At 40.5% G+C, this 16,388-nt stretch overlaps 1 protein-coding gene across 23 annotated transcripts in view; it reads left to right on the top strand.

Moving 5' to 3' along the window:
* Nucleotides 1-16,388, top strand: part of KIAA1217 — a 377,584-nt gene that overhangs the window by 298,006 nt on the left and 63,190 nt on the right. The window contains exon 1 of one of the 23 annotated variants that reach the window (XM_084510253.1): nt 9,242-9,488. The exons of the other annotated variants lie outside the window; for them this stretch is intronic. The gene's annotated coding sequence lies outside the window, so the exon portion shown is untranslated. Of the gene's footprint in view, nt 1-9,241; nt 9,489-16,388 lie in introns of those variants that run through there. 23 annotated transcript variants of the gene reach the window in all.

Raw genomic sequence — 16,388 nt, 5'->3', positions numbered from 1 at the left:
TTTCCTTGTTCCAATTCTTTAGATGTTTTACTCTTTTTTTTTTTTTTTTTTTTTTTTTTTCAATTGCCCTTGCTTTTAGTAGAACAATTCGCATTAATTTGGCTGTTTACTTGAAATTCCTAAGTAGCTGGTGGGGTCAGATGTTGCCAGAGCTCCCTAAACACACACTGGCAGACGATAAAAATGCTCATGGCCGTGACCTCGCTTATTTGGAGGGGAGTTCCTCCTTTACCTCCATTGTAAACTGGTAGCTTATCTGAACTGCTGGAGTCCCCTATGTTCTGAGCTAGTACCAAAGTCCAGGCAAGCTTTGTGATTTCCAGTTAGCTTTCCAAAGGATCTTTTACTTGAACAAAGCTTTAAAATCACCATGTGGAGGTGGCGGTTTGGTATCATGATTCTTGGAACCCAAGAAAAGTTAGAAGCAATGTGTTTTTTGTGTTCAAGCCTCCTGCTCTTTTGTCAGTCAGGGCCTTAGATTTCCCAAGAAGTTTTTCACAAATCCAAAATGTGATACTTCATGGTCATGACCCAAATTCTCTGCTTTCCACCAAGTCTTCCCTTCAGTACGCTGTTAATTGCCTGCTTGAGGTTAAGCCTAGTGAATACTGGAGGGAATTAGTTCTGTCCCCATCTTCCTTTGACACAAAAAAAAGAGTAAGCCAGTACCTGGTGTCTAGAACACATGTACATATTTGAGGCCTTTGATTCTTCTCCGTGTTGGATTGTACTTTTTCTTATGTGGGCTCTGGAAAACTAATCAGACTTCTGAAAATATGAGAAGTAAAAATATCTTTCCTTGGATACGTGTGAGATCTGGGGTTAAAAAAAGCCTCTGCTGGCAAAAGGAATACAGTTGCAAATAACAGCAGGCAACAGGACTCCATGAGAAATGATGTGATGCTGCAATTATTTTTTGCATGAGTAGATGCCTTTCTTACATCATTGCAAATCAAAGTTCTGTGTGACTGAGTGAAAAGACCAACAGGGTGTGTTGGGTATAGTGCTAGTCCCTCAGTCACTTAATGTTTACTATAGATAGCTTCACCTTAGAGTAAAGTAAGTTATTTACTGCAGTCATGCTGACCATGGCAGGTTGTATGCTTTTCTGGATAGAAGGAAGTAAAATAAAAAGAAAATGTAGGGCTCAAACTGATTGCTGCAGTGATAGCACCTGTAACGTTGCAAAAAATGTACTTACACCTGCAAATACTTGCTTGGCCTTATGGCTAAGAGGTGCAGTCCAGCTTGGACACATACATTGTAAAATCCAGTTCTGTGGCTTCCATGACCATTTCTCCTGCTGACAGCGCTGAGGCCAAAACTCAGCACAGCAACTTCTTCTGATTTGCTGCACCCTTACATTGACAGAAATAGGTGGTTACAAGTGTGGACATGTTGCTTTGTTTTTTTACCCATCGGCTCTGATTTGTAACATTTTTTATATTGTTTATATTCCTAATCAATTGCATATATCTGTAATAGAAATCGTGTTTTGACTCTATTGTTAGGTAATGCCAGATGAGACCAAGTGTGATGCTTTCCTTTATGTTCATTTAACCATATCAACTTGTTCAGTTTTATTTGGCTTCAGCACAGTGGGAAAAAATACAAATATGGACCAAAAATAAAAGCTGAGTCGTTAGTACAGCAAGTCAGAAAGCCATGCATTTATTTTGATTTATGAGTTCAGTTACTAACAGTATTTCTTTTTTTAAAGAAAAGAAATCTGATATACAGCATATTTAAACCAAATAAAAATGCTGATCTGTACCAGAAATGTACATGTTTGAAACTATTCCTTTTTTGGGAAAAAAAAAGGGATGACCCCATCAGTTCAGCAGTGCCCTGAGGAAGTGCTGACATTGAGACTGGTCTGAAGGGTTTGGCTCCCTGTGCTGGTGGTGGCTGTCTGTGCTATGTGCATGATGTGCTTGATCTCTTCAAGGGGAACGGGACGGGGGGAAGGAAATGCTTGCTGCATCTTCATGAATTACATGACTCCTGTTTGTTTTCAGAAAATTCTGCCTCAAAAGCAGCTGTGGAAAAGCAAAAAGAAACAAACAGTTGGTTCAAATTCAACCCTAGTTTTGAGGGGTGTCATAATGTGAACTTAAAAAAAAATCAGTAACAGCTTTTATATGTTCAGTCCAAACAGTCTAATAGCTTATGGGCTGGGTGGGCCATGCTATACTGATGAGATAAATGTGGATATTGGCAAACCAATGATGTAATTATGTAAATCCGACCTTTTTAGGACTGAAATGTGTTATGTTTCAGTGTGTTTATATTTTTGTCATTTGTGATAACACTCTGAAAAATCTTGGCTGAAATGCTAAGAGGTTTCTTAGTGTACTCACCATGCTACTCTGTCTGGAAAGAGCACTGAGGAAGCATTGGAAAATCAAGCATGAGAGATTTATTAACGTCTCTCTGCTTAATTGGATAATTTTAGCTTTTTTTTTTTTTTTTTTTTTAACTCTCACATTCCATTTGCTTGTAGGAAATGAAATGCACTCATAAATATGCAGAAGGGAGTGTCTGCTACATTCACTGGTCTGGATGTCCGTCTTGCTGATCAGGGATAAAGTAATGCAGACCGGTAGCAGAGAAATAGCTCAAACAATGAAATGTTGTTGGGGGAATAAACCCTCACACAGCAGCACTGTGATTTCAATTGGTTTCAGTTGGGCTAACGCAAAATGTGCTGTGTGTCATGCCTTGTTTTGCTTGGATTGCCTAATGCATGGAGGTCCTCGTGGTACAGCCTGGGGACAGCTCTGTGTGGCCTTGTGCTCCCTTCCCCAGCAAGGAGAGATCACCCAGTGTCACCAAGGTTGTGTCCCATGGACAGCTAATCTGTACTAATGTCTGCTAGGGAGTGTAAAAAGGTTCACTACCGATGCCACCAGGCTAGTCCAAATGTAAATCCTGCTCCTTATCTAGATCTAACTGATGCATATTGTAAACTCAATTTTCTTTTTATGGCAAGAAGCTCGGTCTATTATTGCTTTCCCCTTCTCTTTACATTGGATTCTTGTTTTAGACGTGAATAAAGTGATCTTAGTCTAGGAATTAGAAGGACACCTGGGCATTATGATGACCAATAAGCTCTGGAGGTGGAGGTGTATTTGGGGAAGCAGTCATAGCTGTGTGGAATTAATATACGAAAAAGTTTTGTGAGAAGGACACACATACAGAGATGTCTTGCCACTTGTCAGAGCTTGGTGGTGACTTCATCAGCCTAGAATTTCTGTTTTCCCCACTAGCGACCAGACAAAAGGTGGCATCACCCTCAGTGTTATTGCTCAGCACTCGGTCCCACTACATAGCAAGTCTTGGAGATGCTGAACTAAGGCCTGACTTGTAGAGAGCTGTTTTCTATGATGTTTGAAGGAGACAAAGCTATGTTAAATCTTAATCCCAACTCCAGTGGGAGTGGCTCAACTTAGTTCTAGATTTCAGAAGACTTTTGTAGCTTTTGAGTGCATCTCAAACATCTTTGCTTTGAATGCCCATGTCTCCGTGTGTTTTATGGGCTTACTCCAGCTGGCATTTACCTGGAACGCTCTGCTCACTTCTTTCCTAAAAGCCACCCTCATGTTTTCACAACCCCTGAAAACAAAAGAAAACTAAACTAAAAACAGAAATCCTCAGAATATTAGCCCAAACCAAAGAAATTTATGTTGGATGTATTTTCTTCTTTCTCTTTCCTCTCTCCCTCTTTCCTCCTGTGCCTGCTATGCTAGGCTACAGCATAGTAATAACAAGAACTAAGGCAAAATCTTCTAGCCTTGACAAAAGTTTGAAGTAATTCATGTTCTTCCACACTCATTTTTTCTCACTCTTTCTTTCCTTTTTTTTTTTTTTATGTTGAATTTCTCTTCATATTCTCTTTAATTTGTCTTTTTCCCATCAGTACCTTACCTCCTTCTGTCTTAATTCCTTAATTCTCCGTTTTTTGTTTCTATTATCCTTTTCTTTTTTCCCTATTTAGTTCTCAGCACTCCATCTACAGTATTACTCTTTCACAAACTCTTAGTATTGTACTTCACCCTGTCCCATTCTCCTCCCTCCTTTTTTTTTTTTTTTCTTTTTTTCCTCTTTTTTTCCTAGAGTTTTACATTCAGAATTCTCTATTACCTTCCCAAATATTTTTTTCACTATTGATGTGTTTTATTAATATTTCTGCATTACATGTGGGATAAGCAGGAAAAAAAATCATGCTACAAACTCAGTCCTCTACATTTAGGCTTGAAAATGTTTAGGAATAAGAAAAAGTGCTAATAGTAGGACAGAAGATAAGAAGATTGACATGTGGAGGTGCTTCTGTATTGCTCTGTTAATAAATAAATAATGTTTATTAGCAGCTTCACGTCAGGGATATTGAATTCTTAGCTTAATCAGGCCAGGTTGGATCCACCAAGGTGAATGACAGTAAAGTCCATCATAAGGAGTAGCAAGCAGCAGTAGTTGGAATGAAATTGCTGTTATCCCTTCTAGCTTTAGTATTTCAGCTTGACTTATAAAGGGGGAAAAAAAGGAAAAAGGAAAACAATAGGTTGAAAAACAGAAGAGAGAGTGAGCTAAATGAAAAGACATATGGACAGGGTCGTGATAAAAATAAGAAAAAAGCCTAACCCTTATAAACTTGTGGTAGAAATTGCCTCCCAGTGCTGTCAGTGGGGAGAGGCAGGGAACACCAAGGGGCAGCTTGTGCCACCCGGCCAGGGAGGGAAGGAGCTGACTCGGAGGGGTGCCTAGATGACTGCCTTTGAACAACATGGGATGAGACAGCCCCAGTGCAAAGCAACTAATAGTGCCATCTTAACTTTTGGGGAAATGCTGAGTGCATGTATGTCTGTGATACATGCTGTGATACTTTCCTATGGCTAGGAAAATGTCTTTGTTTAAATCACTACAGAAATGAGGGGGAAGCATGAGGTTTAAATTACAGGGTAGAGAGACAGACTGCAGACCTGACGTAATAGTTCAGTTTTGCAGAACCTTCTTCATGTGACTCCAGAGAGAGTTGGCTATATTTGCTCAAGTATACTTAAAATAAAGTTTGAGAGGCTTATAGAGTTTCCAGCACCTCCAGGATTTGCTTGCTTGTACTCGCTTTCCTTTAATTTTTTAAATCCCTAAAAATCCAGAATTCCTGATTTTGTTGATTAACCATCACCAAAGGAGAGGCCACAAATGTGCTGCTGGCATGCAAACATATATGTATGCATGTAAACATGCTGTTGCTTTACATGTTACAAGGAGGTGTTGTTCTCTTGGAGCTCAGATGCTCGCTTGTGTGCTGGTTCAAAGGCTCTGTGTGCAGGTTGCTCCTCACTGTGAGCGCCAGCTCTTCTACCGACTGCACTGCACTGCCAGCAGTGAGCCTTTAGAGCTGCCTGTCCCCTTTATAGTGGTTCTTTCTAGCTAGTAGCAATGTGTGGTGTGGGATGTTTTTTGTTTGTTTGTTTGTTCGTTGCTTCTTTTTTTTTTCTTTTTTTTTTTTTTTTTCCCCAGAACTAGGGAGTTTGGCATAAGCATAAGAGCACTTTACGGTATTTATATCTAGCCCAAGGTAGATAAATGGTATTTATATCTACCCCCAGGCATATCTGTTTCACCAAGTGCCTTAGGAATCAGTAAACAAAGGGAATAACAAACAACATGTATGTTTAGGAGAAGATAGTGCAGTCTGCATATAATATCAAGTCCAATATATGTCAGGCAGCCAAAACTGTTCTGTTCCCACCCTATTTGTTTAGCTTGGCCTCTTAAATTCATAGAAGAGATCCTGTAGGATTTTCAGTCTTCAGAGAGGCACCCCACAAATCTTTGTAGATATGAATATGGTCGGGGGCTGGTGTGCCTGACGCCTTGGTGCCTTTGTGGAGGACAGCAACCTGGGGGGTCTGTGATCTGCTCCCCATTTTTGCTGTGGGGCAGCAGCTGAGATTGAGGTCAGGGCTGGATATGACCATTTTTTTTTGTTCCTCTGCTGAATGATTAGAGGCAAAGCTAGGGGTTGGTCTTTTTGCTTTTGTTGCAGAAAGTGGATAACCCCAGTGAGAGGTTTCTGTCATGGTGCTTGCCTGTGCAGAGGGAAGAAAGATGCTGATGGTAGCTCTCATGCTACCTTGTGTAACTGGAGACCTAGGAGGTTCTACAAACAAGTCCACACACAGGTCTCTGTCCTCCTACACTCTCGGTTTCTTTGATCAGGATTAGGTTCTGGGTGGGCTATAGGAGTGATGAAGTCATGTGAGACCTTCATTGAAAATAAATAATGCTTCTTTCAGAAAACAGCTGTAAAAAACTTCATCAGCAAACTGTCTTCCCACTTGGATTCTGCTGGATTGAACTAACTTGTTGCATTTTAGCAAAACCCCATTGACTCCATCACAAGCTTTCCTCCTGAGTACTGAGAGCAAAACAGTTGAGTCAGTGACAAGCCATCAAGCCTGCAAATTTCCCTGTTTTGTGTTAAGGAAATGGTTGTTTACAGCAGTACAAACATTAACTGCTTCATTATTTCCATCCATGAATGTATTATTAAGGGCATAGGGACCAAAAGAGCTGTTATCAGGAACAGAAAGAACTTTGATCAGCAGTCAAGCAATAAGCCAGTTCCATCTATGCCTCACATGTATACCCCACAGCAGACTTCAAAATGTTGTCTCAATTTATAATTGTGCATTTCGCTAATGTGTCTCTAACACTTTTCTACTGAGAATCGAGGGGAGCAAAGAGAAAATAAATTAATGTGATGGGCAAATTGTTCCAAGGGTCCTGAATTAATGTTAATAATGTAGAAGAAAAGTAGGGGGACCGGAGATAAACCTCAGTGGTAACTTGTGCCTATCACCATAGACGTTAACAAAGATTTTAAAGCAATGGGCTAGCCCATACTTCCAGGTCTGATCTTGGTGAAGTGTAGGGTGTTGCGCTTCTTAGGGGCATACCATTTGTTTATATGGGGGGCTAAACTGGAAAGGAACTATTGTTCTGTACAGTACGTTATAAACAAATATATGGCAAGTAATTAAACACAGGATGATACATGGCAAGTTAGACAAGGCTTGAGGGCTCTGATAAAGTAATTGAAATGGAAAGTGATACTTGAATGGTTTGTATGCATTGTTAGAACCTACAAATTAAATTACAGCCTTGGTAATGATATATCTGTGTACTATTTATGATACTGTGCCTGGTGTATTTTAAAATTAAAAGAAGATTCATTCCTCATATGAAAAACTTTTCATATGCATCAGACATACTTGGAGACTATTGCATATAGTGCCAGATGTATGGAGAACTAGTTATAGTGTGCCTGATGTTCTGGGATATACTTTATCATGCTGGAGTCCAATTACTGAAAATGTGCATCCTACCAGCTTGCAACTCAGTGCAGAGAAACAGAAGTGAAATATAGAGGTCTTTTTTATCCTGCATATTAGCATAATAATGTGATTTCTCACTGCGGGTTTGTTCCCCTGTAAGGAAGACCATGGATGGCAGACTATACTCTGCGCTTGCTGGAAGGCATGTGTGACACAAAACTGTATTAGGATAATTTGCTTGTATTTTTACTTTTGATATTTTTGAGTTGGTCAGCAGAGATAAGCAGATTTTTAACTGGGTCATACTTCCATTCATTAAAAGGGGATACTTGACTGGTTAGTAAAACCTGCCAAATATAAACCAGATGCTTCAACAGTAAATACTGCTTTACTCCTATACTGCAAGAAACAAGCCTTGACTGATTAAATTTGAAATGAAAATAAATAGGTTTAAGATTGTTTCTGTGCCACGATGTTACTTTTTTATAATTCTGGTACAAATATTTAATAAAAATAATGTCTTAAAATATTTTCACAGTGAAACTGGAAATGCTACACTTAAGACAAATACTTTTACACTCTTGAAAAGACTGCTTACATTAAGTTACGCTACACAGAAATTTTGTGAAGTTCTGGTCAAGACCAATAATGGTGTACAAATTTATAATGGGAAGACTCAACAGCTGTCTGCAAATCTGGATGATTCCTTCTGCTCTTGGGGAATGTGTAGTAAGGGGTGGAACACCTGGATTTTTAGTTTTGGCTACCAGATCTGCTCTGATCTTTGTCATGTTACGCAAATGCTTTGTGTCAGCTTACCCTTTTGTAACAGCAATGAGTGATGCCTCCCTCTCTCACGGCTGAGAGACTGAGAGGAGGGAGTACTGCAAAATAGAAATGTTACTCCAGTTAGGTCCCCTTATAAATGGTTCTTTATATTGATATTAGCTCGGGGTTATGCACTTAAATTGTATTTTGATTCTTCTGAATGCCAGCCATGATGATACAAGCAATATTTTACATGCATAAAAACAAACAAACAAACAAAAAAAGCACACAAAAAATACAGAAGATAACTGCAGTGCTGCAAAGTGCTTGTGTCATGAGATTGCCCTATGATGTTTAAGTGCCATCTCTTTCACACTCTAAATACCATATTTTTAAGGGTACATTTTCCATGTTATTGAGTCTTTTGGAGTGAGGTGATGGAAGGGAGGGAGGCAAGCTTTCTATCTTTTTTTTTTTTTTTGGACATTTGCCATCTCTATTGTGCCTTTTTTTTAAAAAAAAAAAAAAAAAAAAGGTAATCCTAATGGCTAGCATGGTGTGCTGCAGAGATAACCATGCAATTGATTTATGGGGGCCCCAAAGTTCAGGTTAGCCAAGCGGCTCAGGTGCCTGGTTAATGAGTAGACAGCCGGCTCCTGTGTCTAGGTGCTTCTCCTGGCAGGAGGGGCTCACGCTTCTTTCTACTAGGTGTCCCCACAAAGCGGAGCATTCAAAAAGCTGCCAAGGTTAATAATGGCTGTATTTTTCTTTTTTTCCCCTAGAATTGTATGTACTGGATTTGCTAAATAATTGGAGGTCTTCTCCTGTTGGAGAATTAATATGGATGCATTTTATATAGTTACCTTTAACATGCACTCTCTTACCTAAATGGAGTTTACTCCTAGTTTTATTTATGGCTTTCCCCTTTGTGAGTCTCCCTTGTACTTCATTCCATGATGTTAGCCTCTTTCTATGCATCTTATAGGCGCGCATTAAAAAATGGTTGAGTGATTGAATCACATAGTGTTGCACAGTTTGTGACTGGGTGACATGCCAAGGAGGTTATTTAGTGACTAATTTCGAAGGGGAGGAGAAATTGCAGGCTTGTCATGTGGAAAAGTACTTCAGTCTATTGAGGCAGCATTACTTAGATGACTGGGTAAAGCAAGATGGCCTGCCCCTGTTGTGAGCAGAGAGAACAAGGAACATTTTTACTGTTTAAAAACCTTTTCCCAGAAGGCACGGATTTATAAAATGCTGTACTGTAGACTGAGGATTTAGACTCAAGGCTGAAAACAAAAAATGCTTTATTAGAAGAAGTGGAAACAAATGTTCATCTTACTGCTGTAGCCATACAGGTGATTTCCTTAAGTAACAGTAAGTGGCTTTAATTATTTCAGAGCAAAAATCTTAACAAAGATTATTTGATATTTGTCTGTAGGTAACAATGTTGACTGCGTGTAATAAGACTGCTACTATTTTTAATTGTAGAAACAAATAACCAGAGTAGCATCAGGACAGCTGGAAAATTATGCCTGAAAGAGCAGACTGTGTAGGATTTGGTTTGAGACTCTCCTCTCTGCTTGTTTGCAAGATCCACCTTCAGCATGCACATTGACTTAGAGGCAAGGTGAAGCAATCAAACATTATTTTTGATATCACCATTAAATTTGTTTTGTGGTTAGCTTAGAATTTTACAGATCTGTTTTATATTCAGTAAAAAGTGAAACAGGTATTCTTTGTTTTCCCCATGGGAGCTTTAGGATATGGTATGAATTAAGTTTATATGTAGTCAGGGATATAAAAGGACATACCGAGACATGTAAAGTACCTTAAGGTAAAACATTTGGATAGCTGCAGGGACTGGGTTCATACACAAGTGTGCATTAAAGATCTAGGTATAAAGTAAGGGACAATAATGTTAAGAATGTGTTTGATGCTCTGTCATATGGAAAGGGAAATAACGCTGTGGCTGAGCTGTGCTTCATTCAAGCTAGTGTATGTGTGCCTTCAATACTGTACCCTAAAAATTCTTAGGGGTATTCATGCCATACCCCTTGTGTACACCTGCACTACAGGTAGGAAGACATGGGGATGGGATGCCACAGTGATATCAAATAGTATGGTGATGATTCCTGACTGAGATTCACTCAGGGCAGCACGTCTCCTTTCTGGATAATCATGTTTATGTGCTCTGACTGCCACCTCTCAGGATAGTGAACATCATCATCTGGTTCTCCTGCTGTGTTCATGTCACCCTCTGGCCAGGCAAGCCTGGCAAAATAAATGTATGAGCATAGAAACTGGAAGAGTGGCTCACCCTAAGAAACATCTTATTTTGGCTGATTGCAGCATTGTTGATCAGGGAAAGGAAAACACATAGAATTAATAACATAGATGGAAGAAGGAAAACCCAGCAATTCTTTTGCCATATCGATATATGTTCCGTTAACTGTTTTGTTCTAGTGCAAGCACTAGAATCAGAGAATTGCAGTTTCATGGATATTCTGAGTTTTAAGCTCAGCTCTTTTTGCACCACAATACAGAGATTTTACAGCTTAACATATACCAAAACTATGCAAAAGAAGCTAAAAAACTGAAACCCAGATACATGCTAAGGATGGGAAGGCAATAACAATAAATGCTGAGATTTCTCAGGGAGTTCTGCAATTCCTTATCTGGAAAAGTATCTGGAAAACGACAATGGGAATATAAGGGACATGTCAAGAACAGAGCAAGCTGGGTCTCAGAATTCCCCATTCACAGGAAGTTTGAACACTGAAATCAGTTTTATTTTGGAATCACCAGCATGTGGTTCCCATGATGAAAAACTGTTGTGAAAACTGGCAGATCCTAAAGCCTTGTACTCTGGGGCGAGACTTAGGTGAGGCCAGGTCTCCAAGCTTAAGCTAGGCTAGCTGTTTTAGGGTCTGAACTGTCTCTTTTGGGCATCAGGGAGCCCATCCTTAGCCAAAATTGCCAAATAAACTAGTCTGGAAGTGCTGCTGAGGAGCGATAGATGTTGAAACTTCTGCACATCTTACTCCATGGTCTAGAAGATCAGTGCACAACTGTTGAGTACCCGGCTCTGCTGAAGAGACCGTGGAAGACCTGGGGTGCCTACCTGAGGGCAGACTGACCAAGTTGCCCCACATCTATGGATCTGGAAAGCCAAAGCTTTAGAGCACTCCAGAGTTGTCTGATAAGAACCCATATTGGTGTTTGACTGAAATCTGCTGGGTGTTTTTTTTTTTCCAAGCAACGTTTGCTTTACTGATGTTTTTACCAAATGTTTCGGCTCTTTTGAATTAGCATTGTCTGTTGAAAGTATTTTTCATTGGAAAGTTCCTGACCAGAAAAAGCTAAAAGTGATGCTAATGTGTTTGCAGTTTGTAAGTATGCCGTTGGGCAGCTGGAGGAACCCGCAGCTGCAGCCGGCCTGTTTTTTTTCTTTAATGTCTCAACATTATGGGGAAATTTATAGGAATTAAAAGACATACAAAGAAAAGGCAAGAGCAAATATGTGTGACAAAGTGATGTCTGATAGCATGAGAAGGATCTGGCTTTAGAAAGACAGTCGTGGTACATGTACTTAAAAAATGTCATTTTCAGACTGTTTATCAATTCTGTAATTTTCAAGTGCACTATTTCTTCTTGTAAATATTATTTTAGAAATATAAAAATTGTATCTGACAGTTTTTTGCAAAAGCTGATTTGTGCTTTCAGCTGTGGAAACCCAGCCTTAGTGAAGGACCAGCCATGACAGGTGTGGTATCATACAGTGCAACTACTGATCAAACTGAGGGGTTTGGACAACTAGGGCTCAAAGGCTGTCAGTTTATTTTTATGAGGGAAGAACAAACGAGAGGATTGTATTGTTGTTGGGTTTGGGGTTCTTTAAGTAAGCCTTTCCTTTCTTTTTCCAGAAACAAAGTGAAGGATTGCCTCAATTTTAGAGGATTTTCTTCTTGTGATCAGTTTCTGTAAAAAGATCTCTTCACCTTGAATTTATCAGTATTGCAGATGCATTTATCAGTTTTATATCAGTATTTAGTGCTTCTGCAGCTTTTTCATCAAAGATTCTCCAAGCTCTTGGTAAAATTCATTTCAGATGACCTCAGTGTACTGGTGGGTGAGCCAGTTTAGGAACACAGGTGCAGTTTCCTCGGGGAACTACAAGGTGCCAGTAGGAGAGTAAGAAAAGCAATAGCTTTGCATGCCTGAGAGGTGTCTGCTGGGAACTCCAGAGTGTCTCCAGGACAGTGCAGAGATGAGCACCATGTAAGGAACATGCTCCATCTAGGTATTTTGGCAGGCTGAAAGCCTTGGGGCAAAGCCAGTTGCTGTGCTCTCTGTTGATGTAGACAAGGCCTGGGAGAGCAATGGGTAGGTCTGCCAGGTCAGAAACCCTCACCTACTTTCTCCTTTGGCAGTGTTTTGCTCTGAGATGTTAGCAGATAGTGGCATGAGTCAGGGTACACCTCTAGTATCCATGCCTGGTGAGGTGGAGCGTTGGTGTGGCACCAATGAATCAGTGGTAAGGCATAACTCTAGTTGGCATTTCCCTGGTGTGTGTACGCACGGCTCCATGTGCTGCTCTGGTGCACACCATGGGTACAAATGATGCACTGAACCCAGCCCAAGAGGCAGAAGTAAGGATGATTTCTTCATTGTGAGAGGACCACCTTGGGACAGACCGCGAGAGTGACCTATGAGGCAGGACAGCCATAAGAAATTTAGAATAAAGATAGCACAGTGTTGTATTAGTCCTGACAGAGGACAAGACAGATGGGATTGTACTGCAGAAAACACCAGCTGTCGAACCACTGAATGGCAGCTTGCCCTTTGCTATCCATAAGGCTTGTGATACTGTGACTCTGCCCTTCTTTCAGGGTAGCTGGGCTGTTTGAGGAGGCAGGAGCTGCAGCAAGCTTTGTATTCTGCTGTATCCAGAGACACTGGTCTGCTCAGCCTCTATGTGAGCCATTCGGGTGGATGGATAGCTGGTTTGCTACCTTTCTGCATATAATCATGTTCAAAATGCAGCAAGTTACTGAGTATGCAAACTGAATTGAAATAAAGAACATAACTGATTTTACATGTTTACTCTTCAGTATATGTCTGGTGCCTCTGTTGTTCTGCTTCAAAAAAATACCCAGATCTGTATCTTACAGATGGCAGTGTTGTTAGACTGAAACCTTCCTCAGGATACACTTATATGTGGTATGATCTTTTTTTACTACATCAAGTAAAAGCTTCTCAGTGATGCCTATTCCCTCTAGTGCTTTATGCAGAAATTGTAGTAGTAGCCATTTGCCATATTTTAACCCCAAGGATTGACAAACAAGTTTCTATTTCAAGGGTGTAAAGGCTACAGGGAGCAAGAACAAGGAAGACCTATGCGCTAAACAAAACCACACCCTCAGGCAAATATATTACATAGCTGCAGTTGAAAAGCACATGATCCTATGCTTATATTAAAAGATCTTCCTTTTACCCTGAAAGCAATTGGCTGTGACTTCACCTAGTATTTACAGGCTCAGATAAACCCAATATCCTCTTTCTCTGTCCCTGAGTCATGCAACACAAGTCCAAGAAAATATGGCTCAAGACAGCGTATGCATGAGAGTACATTTTCATTGAGCAATGCTGGGATTTTGCTCAATGGTGTGAGGTGGAGGGCAGGAAGAAGAAAAGCAGTGCAGAAAGTGGGGTATATGTGGGAGAGAGTTGTGTGTCTTGAATATCACACAGAAGATGTATAGAGAGAAGCATAAAGAGACTATCATTTGAATTTTTGAAGTTTCCATTGGCAAAGAATCTGGAGATTTTGGAGAAGAAAAAAAAAAAAAGTAGAAAGAGAAAAAATATTGACCAGGTGACAGGAGATGCTGTAATGTGGCCAGTGAGGCTGCCTGGCTCCTGGCCCTGTCTGGCCCTTGTGCTCTAGTCCTCCTGCCCTGGGTACCATGGACTCTGTGGCTCCAGCTGCTCTCCCCTTCTGCACACTCCACCCAGGGGCTGAGTCACAGCCTAAAATAGAAAGTGAACCTTCCAGGAAGGGGTTGTGCACTCAAACTTCGTGCCCTCCCAGCCCAGTGGGGTCTTGATTCAGGCTGTGTGCTCCATGTGCTATTTTAAAGCAAAGCAAAAGTAGATAGCACTGTAAATGTCAGTACTCAAGAAAAAGGCGTTTGAACAATAGCTCGGCCCCGTATTTGAACTCCTTGTTTTCCTCTTCAAGTATGGGAATATGCTAAGGTGGAAAATAGGAATTTTTCTTTGACAGATTTCTTTGACTTATGAGGAATGAATGTGCGTATATAGGAATTAGAAGTCCAGAAGTTAAGGAAAATAAAACCTGTTGCTTTCAAGGCTTCCCATGGAAATTTTCTCCTCTCTACAAGGTAGCATCGGAATTTTCCTTTCACTGCAACCCAGTGTATCCCAGTGCCTGTGCTTTGTGTGCCAGATACTGTTGAATCTGTTGGTAGGTTTAGCTGAAGTAACTAAACAGGGCGTGATATAGCTTGTATGGTGGGGACCAAGGAGGTCTTTCATCCTCCGTGCTCTCCTCTCATTGCAAAACATCTAGTGCTGCCTATCCCTGGAGGCACGATCCCAAAGCAGCTCAGATTCAGTAGGAGTCTTTTTGTTCTGTTGGCTCAGGTCCAGAGTCTGAATGCACAATCCAGCTTGGTATGCTGCAGTGTTTCTTCAAGCCAGATGGAGAACTGTGTTGAATGCCCACTGATAATTTCGTTAATGCCGTTTAGTTATATTTTATTTTACATTTCAGTAGTTGTCTGTGCAAATGAAACAAATTATCCCATGTTCCCCTTTGGCCGGATAACTTTTGTCGGCTCGTTTATGACGCATCCCTGCGCAATCCTTTGTTCTGTTTGCACTTATTTATTATTGCTGCTGCCACAGTCAGGTTATCTCCTTTCTTCTTTTTGATACTTGATACTGCAGACTTTTGATCTCTGGCCCTGGGGAACGTCATTTGTAATTCCCAAGTGCGGAGCCTGCTGTGATGAGAACAGCTATTGTTTATATACCGCTAGTGCAATTCCCTTGCCAGTGGAAAAACCTGTGGTGGGGCAGGAATAGAATATAACTTCTTGCTTCATCAGGCATGGATCACTGTTACTGCAGCAAATCCAGCCATATTGTCAAAGTAAGAAGTGAGAGAGGAAAAAAATGGTGAAGATTTCAGATCAACAGCTTCCACTACACAAGTGCGTACTGTGCAACTTCAGGAATGTGTAGTTGGGCTGAGTGACACTCAGTTTTCTACAGTCCCTTGAAAATGATGGAGAGGGAAGCTGAAATTGCAAACACAAATTCTAGAAGCTATATTTATTTTTTTTTAATGTACTTGATGGAAGCCAACTTGACTTGTTCATTTCTCTGTTTTTCCACTTTACCCGAATGGCACCAGAGCAGGCACATAATGCTTGCTAGAGGGAGAATTTCTCCTGTGTCCATCGTTGACAATGTTCAGTCACCTGGAGAGGTCAGAGCTGGGAAGTGCGATGTTGCAGTTTCAGAAGCACATGTATTCATTGCAGGTTTTGGCCATGGCCTTAGTTAGCAAAGCACCAATATATTGTTAAGGGACTTTTCCCTTTCATTTCCTTGCTTATTCATTCCTTACTGCTGGCAGTTGCTGCTGATGATTAGAAAACTATAATAAGATATTTTCTGAGTATGTTCTCTACAAATCTTTGAAAGCTCGATTATCTTTGGTTGTGGCACAGAAGCCTTTGGCACAAGTTTTATATGGGCTGACCGTTTTCATACAACTTGGGTGTCCTACTCTCGGTAAATGGTGGTGCCTGTTGTTCTCCTATGCTTTGTGTATCCTCTGCATAATAAAGACCACATCAAGGCATTAGCAAAAGGCCAAATCCTGCTCTGAAGCGAATGGAAAATTAGTTCTAATATTTATTTTCTCATGTCTAAGGAGTTCAGGTTTATTTGTGATGCCAGAGCACCAGCATTTTCTTCATATTGTGGAATCGGTGAACTCTGGTGTGTGTGTGTGTGTCTGATCAATAAGCTGTTACAGCATGTACCAGCTACATGTTCCTACAAATATGGTACTAAAATCCCTGATATCGGCTTGGGAATAACAGATAATGATAATATGGTATTTGCATGAGCAAACTCATTTTTAAGACTCTCATATTCCTTTAACATGCAGCCCATTTTATTGCTGTCTAGAGGTGCTATTTTCTTTAGGCACTGAGGTCACAAGATGTTTTATTTATA

This window comes from Aythya ferina (genome assembly GCF_964211825.1).
Source record: "Aythya ferina genome assembly, chromosome: 2".
NCBI lineage: Eukaryota > Metazoa > Chordata > Aves > Anseriformes > Anatidae > Aythya > Aythya ferina.
The sequence above is the reverse complement of the archived record's forward strand: the minus strand, read 5'-3'. Positions and strand labels throughout refer to the sequence as shown.